Genomic DNA, 19,939 nt, shown 5'->3' with positions numbered 1-19,939 from the left:
CAAGCACCACCCCACGCACACCGCCAGCCAAGCGCCACCCCACGCACACCACCAGCCAAGCACCACTCCATGCACACCGCCAGCCAAGCGCCACGCCACACACACCGCCAGCCAAGCACCACTCCACACACACACCGCCAGCTAAGCTCCACTCCACGCACACTGCCAGCCAAGTGCCACTCCATGCACTTCGCCAGCCAAGCGCATCCCCACACACACCCCCAGCCAAGCACCACTCCAGGCACACCTCCAGCCAAGCGCCACTCCACGCTCACTGCCATCACTTTTTTTGTTTTTAAACAACAAAGAAACCATTAACTAATTATAAAATAAGTACAAAACTGCAAACTCAAAAGCTCTTACTGAATACCTGACAGAAATGTGAAACTGAACATCTGAAAATATAAAACAGGCAGTTTACGCTCACAGTATTTCCCAGAAATTCTATTTGGTGTGGTAACTCCTTAAACAGCTGGCCACACACAGCCCAGGTTTTGAAGGGCAATCAGGGCAGTACATCCGGCTCTCCCTCCAGATACCTCTTCGGGCACAGACTCTACATTTCTCAGTCGGCAAGTCTTTTTTGGGAGTGGGAGAAATGTGATCAGGAAAGTGGCGATCTTTCAATCTAGCCACATCCCCCACCACTGCTACTCTAGGAACTCTTGCCTGTTTCACCACAATAAGGCTCTCTATCACTGACAAATTTCATACTTGACTCAGGTGAACAATCCTTGAACACAATAAAAGCATTAAAAGTTGCCAAATGAAATAAATGTATGGCCAACTTTTTATACCACTCATAATACTTACGAAGAGCAGTGTAAGGTTCCAACCTCTGATCTACTCTATAAACTCCACCCATATGCTTATTGTAGTCCAAAATGCATGCAGGTTTGCGCACTCCGGCAACCCAACCCCAAGCAGTCACAGGTGAATAACTTTCATCATGAATGATAGTTAGCATGTACACATCCCTCCTGTGTGAAAATTTCAGAGCGAGCAGATCATTATTGTGCAAGGCACTGCACTGTCCCCTCTCAAGATTTTTACAGACAAGCTCCCTTGGATAGCCTTTCCGGTTAGAAAGGATTGTGCCAAAACCAACAGTGTCCACTCTGAACAACTCCATGAACAACTGCACTCCAGTGTAGAAATTAGCTACTTACAAATGGTGACATTTGTTAAACAGTCGTCTACCAAGTTCCCACACAATTTTCTCGCTAACTCCAAAAGTGGGCGGACAACAAGGGGGGGTCAGTACTGGAATCCCTAACAGTGTAGACCCGGAAATTATACACGTTTCCTGTACTATTTTCTGACAGCATATACAATTTAATTCCATACCATGCTCTCTTGCTAGGAATGTACTGCTTAAAAATTAAACGTCCCTTGAACAGGACCAAAGGCTTGTCCACACTTATCTCTTTGCCTGGAACATACACCTCTGAAAACCGATCTACAAAATGATGTAGGCCTAACCTTAAAAAGACGGTCACAATCAGGGTGACTCGTGGCAAGGCTAAAGCATTGTCAACAAAATGCAGCATCCAAAGAAGAAGCATATAGCAATAGCAAGCCATGGTTGCAGGAAATATAGCCATTGCCATCAAGGGGCTAGTAGACCAATAAGAAGCCAGTGACGGCTTCCATATCAACTCCATCAAAAAAGTCAAACCTAAGAACTTTTTCATCTCTTCCAGATTTGTGGGAAACCACTGGGTAGCTCTAGACTGAGGTCTAATTCTGGAAGTGTTGTCCCTCAAATACTGCTCCACATACAAATTAGTCTGCACAACCATCTCTTCCAAAATTACATCGTCCATAAACAACTCAAAGAAATTGGCCAGCAAAAAGTTTTCCGTATTGACTCTACACCCTGGGAGACCAGTAAATGCAGGTAACTGTGGCTGCTCCATGTTTGGGGCAATCCAGGTGTCAGGTCTTCCAATGGGAAACCCTTCAGCCCCAGGCTGCTGCACTATTGACACATTAATGTCAAAGTGTGGCTTTATCAAAAGAGTTATAGACTCAAAAACTCTACAAGTTAATTGCCTAAAAAAGCTAGACTCACCAGCAACTACTCTGCACATACACAGCAATCACCAACGATATCCCACTAAAAAGAAAAAAGAAAAGCACATTAGACATAGACAACACAAATATAATTGTGCACAAATCTAAGGACAATTTCACACACAATCCTGCATTGAGCACACTACCTACAAACATGTCATTCATGCATGTCAACAATACTCCTTTGGAGTAAATTGCTTTTTCTTACCTAAAACATGCAACTATGCAAACCGCAGGTCAACTAATGCCAAAACAGCAAGGATCCACAGAAAAGGAAGCAAAAGCTTTGAACTAGAACAAAAAGGAGAAATAAATTGCCCTTGGGAGCAGATGGGCCTACAAAAAATGGGCCGAACTGTACCTGGGGGGAAGAAATGGCCATCAGTCATGTGCCCCCTTTGGGGGGTGATCCGTGCCAAAGGGGACGCCCCCCTGTACAAAACACACACACACACACATATACAAGATCCCTGGAGCCTAAGTGGATTCTGCCCGCTTTGGGGGGGCAGATGGCCCTAAAGAAATAGGCCGATTTACCACCAAAGGGGGCAGAAATGACCAACAGTTCCGTGCCCTCTTTAGGGGGTGATCATTGCCAAAGGGGGCATCCCCCAGCACAAAAAAACCCAAAGGGGAACAGCAAAAAAAAAATCCCTGGCATTTTGGTGGATTCTCCCCCACTTGGAGGCAGATGGGCCTAAAAAAAATAGACCGATCTGCCCTCAAGGGGAGCAGAAATGGCCATCAGTCATGTGACGCCTTATGGGGGATGACCCTTGCCAAAGGGGACACCCCTGCACAAAATACACACACACATACACAAGATCCCTGGTGCCTAAGTGGATTCTGCCCTCTTTGGGGGCAAATGGCCCTAAAGAAATAGGCCGATCTGCCCCCAAGGGTGGCAGAAATGGCAAACAGTTCTGTGACCCCTTTGGGGGGGCAAGCTTTGCCAAATGGGGTTCCCCCCAGCTAAAAAAAAAAACAAAGGGGAACAGCAACAAAAATTTCCCTGAATTCTTGGTGGATTCTCCCCCCACCTTGGGGGCAGATGGGCCTAATAAAATAGGTTGAAATGGCCAACACTAATGTCCCCCTTTTGCGGGGGCGACCCTTGCCCAATGGGTGCCCCCAACACACAAAAACACACACACTCATGCAACACAATCCCTGGGGCCTAGTGAGTTTCGACGCCCCCGGCGCAAGATCGGCCGACCAAGGGGTCGCACCCCAAAATAAGCCTAAAACAAACTCTGGTGTGTAGTGGGTAGATTCCTGCTCCACGATTGCAGGTGCAGGAATCCACTCAAAACAGGCTTAGGGGGAAGAAAAAACTCTTTCCTTTCTCCCGTGTCTGTTTTCCCCCTTCAAACCCACCCCAGGAGAATGACTTACCTTAAGGCAGGGGTCTTCAAACTGGGGGGTGGGCACCCCCCTAGGGGGTCCTCAAGGGATCCCAGGGGGGTGCCAGGCTGTGGCCAAAAGAAGCATTACACAGATAACAGTGTTTTGTTGTAAGCAGAAACATGTTACTGCACTAATAAAAAGGTAACATTACTTAACTGCAATGTTTAAATACGTCTAGACATATTTAAACATTGCCATCTTTATAACATAATTGGGAAAAATTCTAAGGGGGGGCCCAATGATTTTTATTTTTTAACTGGGGGGGCGCGGCATTATAAAGTTTGGAGACCATTGCCCTAAGGGGTCGCTGCCGTAAAACATTACAAAACATATAGGGCCAGATGTAGCAACCCTTTTGCGAGTCGCAAACGGCGAAAATCGCCGTTTGCGACTCGCAAACGTGGGTTTGCAATGCACAAATGCATATTGCGAGTCGTTACCGACTCGCAATATGCATTTGCGACTCGCAAATAGGAAGGGGTGTTCCCTTCCTATTTGCGAGTCGGAGTGGTATGCAACTCCATTTGCGACAAAATGGAGTCGCAGTTACCATCCACTTGAAGTGGATGGTAACCCACTCGCAAATGGGAAGGGGTCCCCATGGGACCCCTTCCCCTTTGTGACTGGACCCCATATTAATTTTTCAGGGCAGGGAGTGGTCCAAGGGACCACTCCCTTCCCTGAAAAATCCGAAACTAAAGGTTTCGGATATTTTTGAAATGCAGCTCGTTTTCCTGTGAGGAAAACGGGCTGCACTTAAAAAAAAAAAAAATGCTTTATTTAAAAGGCAGGTCGCTAACATGGAGGCCTGCTGACGTCAGCAGGCCTCCATGTTAGCGAGTGCCTATACTCACAATGGGGCTGCAATTTGCGACCCACCTCATGAATATTCATGAGGTGGGTCATTGCGACCCCATTGCGAGTTGCAGTCGGTGTCTCAGACACCGTACTGCATAGCAATTTGCGACTTGCAAATCGCGAGTCGCAGGGACTCGCAATTTGCAAGTCGCAAATTGCTTTTTTTGTACATCTGGCCCATAATCTCTGGTTTCTAGTGGGTTTCAACCACCCTGGGGGGCAGATCACCCGAAAAAACATCCGATCTGCCCCCGGGGGGGGGAGGGGGGCTGAAACACAGATATGCGTATGCCCCCATGGGAGCGACCCTTGCCCAAGGGGTCACTCCCCAAATATAAGCCTATAACAATCCCTGGTGTCTAGTGGGTAGATTACTGCTCCACAATTGCGGGCCTCGCCCGCGATCGTGGAGCAGGAATCCACTCAAAACAGGCATGGGGGAAAGGAAAATCTCTTTCCTTTCCCCCTTGTCTGTTTCCCCCCCAGGAGAAGGACTTACCTGTTTGACGTCCTCTTTCCTAACGCGCTGGAAGCAAATGGCTTCCAGCACGTCCCTACCAGCATTTGATTAAGTCAGCGCGATTTCCGCTGTAATCCCCCTGGCCCAACCTGAGCGTTTTGGTGGAGATCCAAATAAGGTGCATATTTTTCTAACTCAATGCTCATTTCAACCCATCATTTTTTACCGAAGACCAGTCCAAGGTGGCATTTATATTGTCTTATCTGATAGGTGATGCAGCTCATGGTCCATGCCAATTGTTTCCAGAAATGATCCAGTTTTATATAATTTTCAAAATTTCAAAGAAGAGTTCTTAAGAATATTTGATCGCCGAACTGCAGCCCAAGCCACTGACAATTAGCTGTTGGAAATTAAGCAAGGTAATAAAGATCTAGTAGCTTATCTGGCTCATTTCAATAAACTCATAGTAGAAACCATTTGGCCAGAGTCAAAGAGGGCCGCCATATTCTATCGTGGGTTGAAGGATGAATTAAATGATGCATTGGCACAAGTTCCAAAAAGACCCACTGAAATTTCAGAATGAATTGATCTTGTATTGCAAATTGACCATCGGTTAACTGAACGAAGAGCAGAAAAGGGGAGAGATTATCAGCCCCTCCCACCGCGATTCGATCGAGTAAAAAATGATCATATGAGAGTAGGAGAAGGGATAACAGTGAAAGAACCAATGCAAATTAGTTCCATTCGAGATCCGTTATCTAAGGAAGAAAAGGAAAAATGAGGAATGAATCAACTGTGTTTGTACTGTGGTGCATCTGGACATTTTGTTAAAGAATGCCCCAAGAAACAAAAGTCTGGTCAATCGGGAAAAGGCCAGCTTCATCAGTAAGGGGAGTTGCCCTGATGAAAGCAGAACCCAAGACAACTCCCTCAGAGCAGCGAGTGGCAAATCCTTTACAGACGGCAGTGCCACATTTGGTACAATCCTTGTCAGTCAAGACTCCTGAGAAGGAAATTCAGGGAATATCAGTTATAATTGATTCTGGAGCTGCAGACAATTTTTGTGACATTAAATACACTTGGAAGATGGGAATTCGATTTGTCAAGAAATCAACTCTGGAAGTAGTAGGAGCAGTAGATGGTACCAGTCTCTCTTCAGGTCCAATTACTCATGAGACCAAACCGATTCAATTACAAGGCTTTGGTGGACATCAGGAACAGATTATTTTTAATTTAATAGATGCTCCGCAATTTCAATTAATTCTGTGTCTGCCCTGGCTTCTTAAGCATATTCCTCAAATTGATTGGAGTAAAAGAACAATAGAAATGAGCTCCTCCTATTGTAAAGAGAATTGCTTTCATGATGAAGTAGGAACGTTCACAAAGTCCCAGGTGGCCTGTTTATCATCACATTCTCCTATGATTTGTGCACTTGAAACAACAGAAATTCCGATGGAACATGAAGATTTAGTTGCAGTCTTTGATAGGAAGAAGGCTGAGCAAGTGCCGCCACATCGACCTTATGACTGCAAAATTTAATTGGAGCCAAGAGCAATATTGCCATGTAGTCGAATATATGCATTGACCGAAGTGGAGAACCAACATTTGAAGGAATATTTAGATCAATATCTTGCTAATGGGTTTATTCGCCCCTCTCAATTTCCGGTTTCCTCCCCCCTGTTTTTCATAACCAAGAAGGATGGGGGACTTAGATCTTGCATAGATTACCGAGCCCTCAAACAGGTTACCATTAAGAATCGATACCCGCTGCCTTTGGTGTCAGTTCTTCTACATCAAGTTAAAAATGCTAACATTTACACCAAATTATATCTGCGAGGGGCATATCATTTGATACGAGTGGCTTCTGGAGATGAATGGAAAACTCATTATGGATTATTTGAATATCAAGTGACGCCATATGGATTATGCAACGCTCCTGCAGCTTTTCAGCATTTTGTCAATGACATATTATGAGAATTTTTCGACAGAATTGCAGTGATATACATAGATGATATTTTGATTTTTTTCCGACAATCTGCAGGAGCATGTTTCACATGTTCGACCCATCCTCACGAGACTGCAAGAGCACAATCTTTATGTGAAATTGGAAAAGTGTGAATTCCATGTTGAACGAGTAGAGTTCCTATGATTCATTTTGTCACCAGAAGGAGTTAGAATGGACCCAGCTGAGATAAAGACAGTTCAAAATTGGCCTTCTCCTTGTAATGTCAAAGAAATCCAGAGTTTCTTGGTATTCGCAAATTTTTATTGAAGATTCATCTCTAATTTTTCTCGAACAGTTACTCCCATCACTTGTTTGTAAAAAAAAGGAGTGAAGTTTGAGTGGACAAAAGAAGCAGATGACACTTTTAAGTTTTTCAAAAACTCCTTCACCACAGCTCCAATATTGCTGCACCCCAATTCAGATGAGCCTTATTATGTGGAACCAGATGCTTCAGATGTCGCTATGGGAGGTATTCTTTCCTAGCATCATAAAGATACAGGTCAATGGCATTCCGTTGCCTTTTTCTCTCAAAAACTAACTCCGCCTGAGATAAACTAGTCAATTGCTGATAAGGAGCTGTTGACATTATATTTTGGGAGCTAATCATAAAGTAACTGTCTACACTGACCACCGAAATCTACAGTTTTAAAAATCAGCTTGTACATTAACAGCAAAACAACTGTGTTCGTCCCTTTATTTTGCAGACTTCGATTTTGTCATCACCTTTCCACCTGGAAAACCTAATGGCAAGGCAGATGCTCTGTCTCGAATTGATATTGATACATCTAAAGAACTTCCAGAAAAAGATCTGATCATTCCACAAGAGAAGTTTATAGTAACCATTCATTATGCAGATTTGACCAAAGAAAATGTAACACCTGAAAAGATGCTGAAGTGGTCCAAAGAAGCCCCAGAAAGAGTGACCAAGGAGTGATTGCCATATTATAAAGGTGCATTGTATATATCAACTTTAGAATTACAAGAAAAGGTTCTTAAGGCCTGTCCTGATGATCAGTTGGCTGGACATAAAGGAATTCAAAAGACTAAAAATTTGATATAGTGAAATTTAGGTGGTCACAAATGAAAACTCAGATAAGATAATATGTGTCAACTTGGGAAATCCAACAGAACAGCTCCACAAGGTCTTTTAAGACCATTACCCACAGCCCAATCCCTGGCATACTGTTACTATGGATCTCCTCGTAGATCTTCCTAGTAGTCAAGGCTTTAACACTATCTTAGTTTTTGTGGACACTTTCACTAAAATGGCACATTTCATTCCTTTAAAAGAAATTCCTCAAGCCCCACAAGTTGCCCAGTTATTTACACAACATATAGTACATGCTCATGGGATTCCAAAAATTCTTGATTCTGACAGAGAGTCCCAGTTTGTTTCTCACTTTTCTCAGGCTTTTACTAAGCGATTGGGAATTAAGTCACGTTTCTCTACCAGTTATCATCCAGAAACGATAGGCAAACAGAGAGAGAGAATCAAGAATTAGAACAATATTTAAGACTCTATCTGTTTGATCAAGAGAAGTAGTGGCCAGAGTTGGTTTGGGCAGATGAATTTGCTCATAACAATGCTGTGCATTCCACAACTGGGTTCACGCCCTTTTGTCTAAATCAAGGTAGGCACCCTAATGTAATTTTAGGTAAAGAAGATGACACAGTGCCTGCAGTAGAAGTAATTGTAAAGAGATTACAGACCACCTTACTTAGCGCTAGAAAAAACATCACTCGAGCAAAAGACTCATATAAAGCTCAGGCAGATAAGAAAAGAAGAGAAAGTCCAACTTTTACAAGAGGAGACAGAGTTTGGTTATCTACTCGTCATTTACATCTCAAAGGAAACCAAAAATTTCAGCCACAATTCATAAGCCCATTTAAAGTGGACAAGATGATCAATCCAGTGGCAGTTAAATTACACTTGCCATCACATCTAAAAATACATCCAGTTTTTCATGTTTCCTTGCTAAAGAACAGTCCTCCAAATATGCGTGTAAACACTCCTCCGAGTCCTATTCAGATTAGCTCTGCAGAAGAGTATGAGGTCAATCAAATTTTAGATTCCAAAATAAGAAAAGGCAAATTACACTATCTAATTGATTGGAAAGGTTATGGTCCAGAAGAACGATCTTGGGACCTCATAATTACGTACATGCCTCAAGATTAATAAATCACTTCTACAGAACCTATCCAAAAAACCTAAATTGGAGAACTGTTCCTTGAGGAGAAGTACTGTCAAGACCCTTCATACCTGCCATGCAGTAACAGTGAAAAGTCCAAAAAAAAGCAATAGGAATTCAGGCAAAGAAGTATCCACAGTGGAAACAGCGTTGTCCTAGTTGGAAGAAGGTTTGCTGAGTCGTGCTGTGTTTGTTACAAAGAAAAGGGCAAAGAAAGGAATCCAAGATGGCCAATGAGAAGCCGGAAGGTGAAGTTATAGTTCTAGTGTTGCATTCAGTTTAGTTGCTAGGATACGTACCGCCGCTTGAGAGCTTCGCACTTCAACTGTGATCTGACAGGAATCCAGATGTACAGACGGAGCGCATCTTTTGAGGTAAACGTCTTTTGTGATGTAAACTAGAACTTACATGTATTTTTACAAATAACGAGTTAGCTGTAGATGATAATAATTATTGAAGTAAAAGCATTTACGGATACAGAAAGTTTTCTCAAGAGCTCTAAAGAGTTTTTGGCTGGAAAGGATTATTAAGAACATTCAAAGAATATTAAGATATTCTAACAACAAACCAAATAATCTAGTCAAAAATATACAAACAACAAACTTAAGAAATCTCAAACCGGAAGTTCAATATGCATTTTTTCAACAAGGCACACAAGTTATTCTTGATAGACAAAAAATAATTAGAAGGCAGTCGAGAGGAATCTTTAACACACCTAATGCATCCATAAATACCTATTAACTATACATATATATATTTATATATATATGTGTATATATATATATATTTATATATATATATAAATATATATATGCATACAGCAACCGTGCTGAATAAATAATAACATGTAAAGAAACATATTCAGAATTGAAAATCTCATCACAAGAGTCAAGAAGCAGACAACTCTTTGTGTTAATTTTAGAACTATTTCAAGAAGTTCATTATCATTTCAATAATAAACATTTACTCAAACAGAGAGAGGCATATCCTCAGGGAGCTCAGGGTGAGTGAGAATAACATTGGATGTCAGAGAAAATTAATTGTTAGTTAATAAGAAAGTATAGTAACATATAATAGAATGTCCCTAGTAATTGTGAATGTGATTTTTCAGGTGCCGATATCCAGTCAAACAAGACGAGAGGTGGCAGATTGGGTATCTGACAAAACATCATCTCTGAGGCAGTCTCTCTAAATCCCATTCTCCTTTCCCCTTCCAGGGTGCTTAATACAGAGATTCTATTTTGTTGCAAGTAGTCTGGGTTGGGACTGAGGATTTATCTTCTTCTCCTGAGGGAATCAAATAAAGGTACTCTGACAGTACCTCCATATTGTGGTGGAAATGATCTGCCTTCTTATCAAAAGCAAGCTTCTGTTCTTTGGTCATAGTGGCAGCTAAAACATGAGGAGAACATGGCATCAAATACTGCACTTGGTAGAGGTAGAACAAACATGCAATGTAGACAGCATCCTCAGATGACACATGCTATCCACCAGAAATTCCACAACAATGTCAATTACCAATTCAAGACTAAGCTTCCCACCAACCATCTACAGTACCATGTACATGTCACTGGGTTAATGGCTATCCATTGTTGACCATTGGGGCCCAGAGGGAAGTGGACTAGTGCCTCCTTGTGCCACATTTATGTCACCATTCTTCTGAGGATCAAGTGGCCCAACAAGTCCCAAATCCCAGCGCCATAGTCACAAGTGGTGCAATGTGGGCTTTTCACCACTTTCACACCCCTTGTACTACATTAAGCCATTGCCAGGTGTTAGACTTTTCATCCTTGGAGTGGACTCTCTTAACTTTTTGCATCTGTTTCCCAGGTTGATGATGTGTGCTGGACTCTGATTTTGCTGTTTTTGTTACTCTGAGCACTTTACCACTGCTAACCAGTGCTAAAGTGCAAGTGTTCCTTTACAAAATATGTATGTAATTGGTTTATCCATGATTGGCGTATTTGATGTATTAGTGAGTCCCTAGTACAGTGCACTAGAGGTGCCCAGGGCCTGTAAATCAAATGCTACTAGTGGTCCTGCAGCACTGGTTGTGCCAACCACATAAGTAGCTCTGTAATCCTGTCTCAGACCTGCCACTGCAGTGTCTGTGTGTGCAGTTTTTAACTGTAAATTTGACTTGGCAAGTGTACCCATTTGCCAGGCCTAAACCTTCCCTTTTCTTACATGTAAGGCACCCCTAAGGTATGCCCTAGGTATCCCCAAGGGCAGGGTGCACTGTATGGTTAAGGTAGGACATATAGGGGGTCATTACGACCTTGGCGGCTGCCAATGCGGCTGCACTCGCGCCACAGCCATTATGAGATCCCAGCTGGGCTGGCGGGCGGAAACCTGGTTTCCGGCTGCTGGCCGAGCGGGGTTCTCGGCTGCAACACAGGAGCCGGCTCCAAATGGAGCCGGCGGTGTTGCGCCCGTGAGACGGGTGCAGTTGCACCCGTTGCGCTTTTCACTGTCTGCATTGCAGACAGTGAAAAGCAGCACAGGGTCGTGGCAGGGGGCCCCGTGACTCCCCTTTCCGCCAGCCTTTTCATGGCGGTGCAAACCGCCATGAAAAGGCTGGCGGGAGGGGGACTCGTAATCCCCTGGGTGGATTACTCCCGCCGGGACTAAAGTGGCGGGAAACCGCCAGTCCCGGCGGTGCGACCGCAGTGCTTCCGCCGCGGTCATCATACCAAGGATCTCACCGCCAGCCTGCTGGTTGTGAAATCCGCCAAAACAACAATGACCCCCATAGTAATGTGTTGTATATGTCCTAACAGTGAAATATTGCTAAATTTGTTTTTCACTGTTGCAAGGCCTATCCCTCTCATAGGTTAACATGGGAGCTACCTTTAAATCTGATTAAAGTGTGGATTCCCTTTGGGAGCGGATGGACATGTGGAGTTTGGGGTCTCTGAGCTAACAATTTAAAAATGCATCTTTTAGCACAGTTGATTTTAAGATTGTGTGTTTGAAAATGCCACTTTTAGAAAGTGATCATTTTCTTGTTTTTACCATTTCTGTGACTCTGCCTGTTTGTGGATTCCCTGTCTGGGTCAGTTTGACAGTTGGGCTGGTTGCACCTCACACTAGGCAGTGACACAAAAGGAGCTGGGGTGTAGTCTGCATTTCTTGATGAGCCATCTGTGCTAGGAGAGAGGGGAGGAGTGGTCACTAACACCTGAAAGGGCTGTGCCTGCCCTCACACAATTAAGTCTCCAACCCCCTGGTTAGTGTCTGGGGCCTGGTCTTGGCAAGACAGGATTTCACAATCAAGAGAGACTTTGCTTCAAATGAGAAAATGGGTATAAGAAGGGCACCCTAAACCACAGAGTTTAGAACACTTCTGGAAACCAAGAGGAACCTCTGCCTGGAGAAGAGCTGAAGAGCTGAGGAAGAAGAGCTGGCCTGCCTGTGACTGTGCTTTGTGGAGCTATCCTGCAGTTGCTGCTTCTGCCTCTGCTAGAGGACAAAGACTGGACTTTGTCTTGCCTTCCTTTTTGTGAAGATCTCCAAGGGCTTGATTTAGAGCTTGCCTCCTGTTGTTTGAAGTCTCAGGGACAGCAAAGACTTCTCTCTGCCAGCACCTGGAGTCTCTGGAGTGGTGCCCATCCAGTTCCTGGGGCCCTGAAAGGAGAAGCGGGCAGCCTAAGAGGAAGAAATCCACTCACAGAACGCTGTGCGGGAAAAAGATCGACGCAACTCCAATCTGCGGCTGAAAAATCGATGCGCTGCCGGCTTTGCGGCTGAAAATCGACCATTGAATGCAACACGACCCGAAGATCGACGCCTGGGGCTGGAGAAACGACGCACAGCATCGCTGGAGGAGGCTGGTGAGATCGCAACCCAAGCTGCGTGGTTTTCGGATCATTGTGTGGCTGGATTTCCGACGCAAGTACCGCTGGGCGTCTAAAAACAACGCAAGGCCTGCCCAGACCCGAGAGTGCTGACCGCATCGTCTCATCGCACTCCTGCGGAGAGAAGAAACGATGCGCCCCAACCCGACAAAAGCAGAAACGACACAAGGTCTTGCTCGTGAGTGAAATCAACCCATCACAAGCCCTTTTTGATGCACACTCGCCCATGCGGGGTTATTTTTGACACACCCAAGGTACATTTTCACGCTAACAGTGTTAGTGTGTGTTTAAAATTACATGAAGATGCTTTTTGCATTTTGGGTGATAATTTGACTTGTGTATTGTGGATTTTTGTTGTTTTGGTCTTGTTTTGTTTAGATAAATATTTCTATTTTTCTAAACCTATGTTGTGTCATTTTGTAGTGTTTTCATTAAGTTACTGTGTGGGATGTACAAATACTTTACACCTAGCACTCTGAAGTTAAGCCTACTGCTTGTGCCAAGCTACCAAGGGGGTAAGCAGGGGTTAGCTGAGGGTGATTCTATTTTACCCTGACTAGAGTGAGGGTCCTTGCTTGGATAGGGGGTAACCTGACTGCCAACCAAAGACCCAATTTCTAACACCAGGCATCATAGATGCCATAGATGGGGTTCATCCGGTAGGGGTCAGGAAAAATGTCACAGGGAATTTTGAGGAATGTCAAAGCATTATTCATGTGTCCTTCGGTCCTCCTCATAGCAGGCGTTGCAAGAGGGCACACCATTGCTTACAATGGGGCCCTATGTACAGTTCAGGGTTAGTGCCCATATTGTTTACCCCAAGCCTGAACAGTACATCTATATTGTCTCCAGATTTTGTCCCTTTTGCCCCCTACCCTGTGGCATGGTGTGCAAAATGTATTTTGCTTCTTACACATGGTGACTGTATCAGTGCCCTGAGGGGGACACGAAGTGTGGCACTGGGTACAGCGACAGTATTACTTGTAATTGAACTACCTGTGCACATGCATGTCTAACATCTCCTACCTATCAGGTATACACTCAGCAGCCACATTCTATATACAGGTGATGTGACCAAGGTCATTCACGATTCTCATGATGGGTAAATCAAGTTGGTTAATCTGCACACATCTAGTTTGCTACAATCTGTAGACATGTCCCATATCCACCTAGAGCAGAGTTGAATTTTCATTGTATACTCAACTGACTGTTGCCTAGCACAAAAGGGCTCCTTGCATGCCTGCTGCCTCACTTAATTTCTGAAGAGTACTAAGGCACTGGTGGTGCAAGTGTCTCCTTTATAAGCCCCGTAGAGCCCTCAACACATGTACATCATTTGTAGCATGTCCTGAGTAACTTAAAGCAACGTGTGGCACACAGTGCTGTAAAATGTGCTGTGACAAATATGTTGGCAACATGCATGCTGATCAGATAAACAGTACCTCTGACACAGATCTTGACTGACATCACTGTGTTTGTAGGCATGCTTTCTTTTTCCTAACACCCACAATTCCATTGCAACACACGTTTGCACTTGTGCAACAATCAACTTACCTTCTCAACTTTATATCAGACAGGATGTTAATACCCTAACTCAGATGATGTTATCTTATTGGTCACACATGACATTTCAATATTGCATTTCACACATCATACCCTCTCACACAAAACCCTGGAATGACACATGTGACACACAAGGTGACACTTACTGGCTGCATCAGGGTCATCAAACTGGGATACCTCTCCAATTGTGTAGGGTGGAGGTCCACCCGCAAACATTAGAGGAACACATAGCTTAGTGATTTTTGATCATTTGTGAGCATAAACAACTGTTACACATTTAACTTGTTAAGTTGTGTACCCAAGTTCACTTTGTGTTAGGACTGAACATCTGCCAACCATTATATTTTTGTCTCTAAGACAAAGATCCAGATTAAAGAGGCCCTGACACCACCAGAGTGTCACTTTCCCTGAAGCTCCAGTGGTGCTTTTCAGTGCACCATAAAGACAAGGAGCTATTATTCAGCTTTTTGTAGTGTAACTCCTCCATGTACATATGGGGCAGCATGACATAGTATTCTGCATCAGAAGGGCATGCAATTGTTGTTGCAGAGGCTGTCCCATTGTAACACTGATTGCTTTTGACGCTGCTCCAGATTTTCAAGGCATCTTACTTGTTACCAGTCCAAAAGACTGAAAACTGCCTAGGGGTGGTGTAAGCTTAGCAAAGAGTTGAGGAATGCATTGATACCTCCTTGTTTCTTGCTTCTTATATGTGTGCTCCATTTGAAGGCACAAACAGTAGAGGTAAAAAGCCATTGATGTTTGCTTATGTGCACGTAGGTGTCCCTTCCTGCACCTTTACAAAATAACATAACAGATGCCTTGGCACTACTATGTGTGCTGCATTTTGCAGCACACATAGAAGTGGCATATCGCCATTGTTGACTCTTTATGTCCAGGAAGGGATACCTACCTGCACATAGACACTCCCCTCAACACAGACACACTTGCACTGTGGTCCAAGTATGCCTGCATTGGCACAGGCTACTGAATTATGTGCCGGTGCAAGCGCAGACGCCGGACTTCCTGGTACTCTTGGTAACACTGGGCAGGCCTGTGTTTCAAATTCAGCGCTGCGCAGTGCTGCTGATGTTGGCACACTGTGCTGCACCTGTTTCACACATATGTGGCTCAAAGTTATCACGCAAGAACATGCACAGATTTGGGTGACAGACATATGTACATGTTTCAGATACATATATATTTCAATATACAGGGACAAGATACTGGCCATTGGCTAAAGCATTGACTCTTGTAGTTCATCTTTGTAAAGAAGCAGGCAACAACTTGCCTGTTTTCAATCACATAGCACCAACACATACCTCCGTCATGTCTGTGCCATATGTACCATATGGCACACAGTGGTGTATGTCAGGACACTGATTTGGGAATTTCTCAGTATTGTTGAACGTTGCATGTTCGGTACCATACATAAATATGCTACACGTGAAAAGGGGAAAATTGGCTTCTTGATGACAAGAGAACAGGCATGTAATCAACCAGCCTTTGATAGATATATAAGTTGACTCCATTAAAGAAACAGTGTAACCAAGTTGATGGTGAGGCTATATTTTTTGGGTGCCATCTACAGCAGGAATGCACAACTTGCATTCCTCAGGCCTGGTTATGCGGTCATGGGACACCAGCCTTTCACACTGCCACAATGCTTGCACTTGTCAAATTTTTGACATATGATTAGGTAGAAGTTGCCTCCATTGGCAACATTACCTTTAAAAAAATTAGACACAGATGTAACATCATGAGGCAATCACTCCCGTATACATTTGTGTAACTGTCATGTCACTCTGCACATACATGACTCTTAACACACACACACCCATGAGTGACAATATTCTATGTCATATTTCCCACCACTTCAACTTCACTTACACCATTTGCACAGTTGTAATGACCATGATGGACATGTAATTTTGTGCATAGGAACCATTGCACTTGTGTGTCTGATATTTGACACATTATTTGGTATATGTGATACACAATGTACACAACGAGGAATGTGACATTTCTCTGCACCCGGTGCATAGCTAAGCTCTCTAAAATGCTGTTTGCTTAAGACATAAAACTTCCTGTACTGAGCCTTGACAAAACATGCTGCAGTCAACCTTATGTCCCCCTGTCATGCACGTGCCAATTAGGATGCTGCAATGCAAAAGGGGTACTTACCAACTGGACTGCCATCCAAATCACCAGGTGATCCGGTAGATCTATCTCTCTCGTGCTATGAGGTCTACCCAACGGTGTTTGATTTGGTGGTCCTTACGTACAACACTGAAGATCTGCCATAGGTGGTGGAGCACCTGGCCCCACCGCTGCTTTCATGCCTCCATTAGGTAGCCTTGGATGACCCGGCCACCCATACTCAACATCATGGGGACGTAGTGTTTGACCAGCCAGATGAACCATCTCTGTACATCTCAACTCATTCTTTCTGCTCTCTCCTTCCCCAACTTATTGCAGTTTCACTCCACTGCAAATAAAACAGCCCCAAAAATAATAAAACACTACACCACCTAACCCCAAATAGTCCAACAGACTATGCTACGCCAAGACAAACACCCAACAAAACAATTACCTTGACAGGACAAAAACACTACACAAGACTCAGCAAAATGACAAAATTTACAGGACAGCAATAGGACACAGCACAAAACTCTCAAAAACAACCACTCCTTGACCAGCATCAGCTTCACACCCCCTCTCACAATCACAGACAAAAGAACTGTAAGGCAAAAGTCAGAGTGAAATCCCTGTACCATGTTTGCAGCAAGGAAGTCCTGTTTCATCACTTCCTGGATGTGTGCGCCACAATTTATGATATGCGTCGTATTTTTGTGAAGCATGACCGTCATATGTGGTATTTTTCCCCTGAAGGCTGACAAGGCCTGTTGACTTGGGATTGATGTGGAGTGGCCAGGCGTCATTTTTTTGATTAGCGAAGTATGGAGTATTGGAGTTTGTGTGAAAAAAGTTGATGCATGAAGGTCATGTGTGGTATTTCTTCCCCATGAAGGCTGACAAGGCCTGTCGACTTGCGATTGACGTGCAGGGGCCAGGCATAATTTTTTTGATTAATGAAATATGGAGTATTGCCATTTGCATCAAAAATGTTGGCGTATAACAGGAATGCGTGTATTTTGTTGGAAAGGCTGACAGTGCACCCCAATTCACATACCTTGTTGCAGGGGCTATGCATATATGTAGTTAGTATGGTATGGCTACATGTGTGTGCATGTGCATTCATATAGGCAACGGTAACATCAGAATGTATTACCATATGTTTGTATGTGTGTGTGAAGCATGTGATGACTGATGCCAATTGCATATCTACATGTGTTGGTAGACTTTGTCCACATACATTTTACCACATGTGTATTGTGAGTATACATATGTGATGTAATACATAATTGTAGGTCTACCACATTGTCATGTCTGATTTCCAAATGTACGCTTGACAACACCACTTTAAATATGATGGGCTATGTCCAATACATGTTCATGCATGTGATGCCCTTGTCAAATCGTACTCAGATGATGCAGTGGACTATGGCTGGTTGATTTCACGTGACCCATGGCAATGTGAGTGCATGTGTGTCCACACTGTGGTGTGTTGTATGGTTCAGGGTTCATGATGTTATGCTACACATGTAACATATGGATCCCCATGCATCTATGATGCAGAAGATAGTGTACTGACATGTATCATTGAAGGTTGGTATGTGACGTGTGTGTGTAAATATAGGTGTAGTGTAATATGTGTAATGCATGCCAAAGTGGTGTCTTAATGGGATATGAAATCTCCCAAATCTTTCTACCAACATGGGCATGGTGTGTTGAGAGTGGATCAGTACCCACTGTGGCTCCCCTTGTATTGCGACCCTTAGCGCACTCCATAGCCAACATGTGTGTGCTATATTTGAGAGAATGGCTGGAACTGGATTGGCATGGCACACAAAAAAGCTGATGGATTAAACCCAGATCTGTGAATGGGGATGAATGTATGATTTGTTCTGCATACCTTCCATCATCTGTTGTTTTTGCATTTGTTGCCCTAACTGGGAAGGGTATGCCCAGACGTGGGTACAAGCTAGCCTGGCTGATGAGACATCCCTGTCCCTTACATGTTAGAGAGAGATTCCAGTCAGAGAACCACGACTGTATGCTGATTGCCGAATGCTTCGCTACAGCTGTTTTGCAGACTTTAGGCCTTTGCTCAGGTATGGGGGATGATGTCTTCCCAGGGGAAAAGGAAGGCCAGAATTAGAGCTTAACACGCTGTGCTCTATCGTAGCCTAGGTAGGAATTAGTCTGTTGACTCAAGTGACAATATGGTAGCATTATTTTTATGTTTTACTCTCCTTGTCACAATTTTAATCTTGTCATGCTGTATTGTCCTGGTTTTTGCAGTCCACGCTTTGCTATCTAAGATGCAGTCACTTTATTAAAGCATTATTGAAATATATACTGCCTCTGTTTGCCATTGTGTATGTGAGACTAATGTAACTGAGAGAAACGGATGGGACCTGAGTGACCACGGCTTCCCTGAAAAAACAGTTATGTCATGCACTCGGCTGCCCAATCATCCCTGCCCTCAGGTAGAGATGAGTCACTGCCAGTTAGCCGTAGCAGAACCCGGATTGGAGTGACAGGTGTCACCTGTAGTGGGTCAGACTCAGTCTCCAACACCGCAGGTGATTCTGCCACTCGAAATCCAGTCGTCTCATTAGAATAATGAGAGCCTACGTGACATGGTGCCACCAACGTTTGGTCAGGCTCTAATTTTTGGGTCCTCCTGAGTATCTCTGTCTCACTATAGACAAAGACACTTTGTACGGAGACGTCCTTGGTATTGAGGATTTCCTCCTCGCCTAAGTGGGTCATCCTGTCCGATGCTGGAGGCTGTTCAAGCTCGAACTCTAAAAGGGTACTCCCCATTTGGTGTGCCTATCTCTGAACAAATTTATATTTCATTATGGCAAATCCACAACAGGTAGCAATTGCAGTAAAGATGAGACAACCCCTGACTGCACATTTATTGGCAAATTGCCTAGCGGCCCAGAGGGGTCCAGTCACATTTGTTGTTGATGCAGATGCAGCTTATAGAACAGAACTATTTTATTCTTGGGTCACATTTCCAGCAGTTGATGGAAACACAAATACATTTCATCATTATACACTTGCAAACATACCTGGACAATACAGGGCATATTCATATTTAGAAATACCTTTATCTAATCAAGAACATAATAATTGGCTTGAAGGAGCCCTGCCCCACACAATTTTACCAGTTTGGTTAGGTCTTCTAAGTAATGAAGGTCCTAGCTGGCCTTTATTGGCCACGTATACACCTCACCCTGCAGTAGCAAATGTAGCAGTAGCTGAGGTTTGTCGCTATACTGAATTGACAGCAATATACAGACGATTAGTACAGTTTGTAATGCAAACATTGAATACAAACCCAGCATGTGCTGCGCCAGCGCAACCACATGCAGTGACGCCAGGTTTT

The sequence above is a fragment of the Pleurodeles waltl genome, chromosome 8 (genome assembly GCF_031143425.1).
Source record: "Pleurodeles waltl isolate 20211129_DDA chromosome 8, aPleWal1.hap1.20221129, whole genome shotgun sequence".
Lineage (NCBI taxonomy): Eukaryota > Metazoa > Chordata > Amphibia > Caudata > Salamandridae > Pleurodeles > Pleurodeles waltl.
This window is presented reverse-complemented; position numbering follows the sequence as displayed.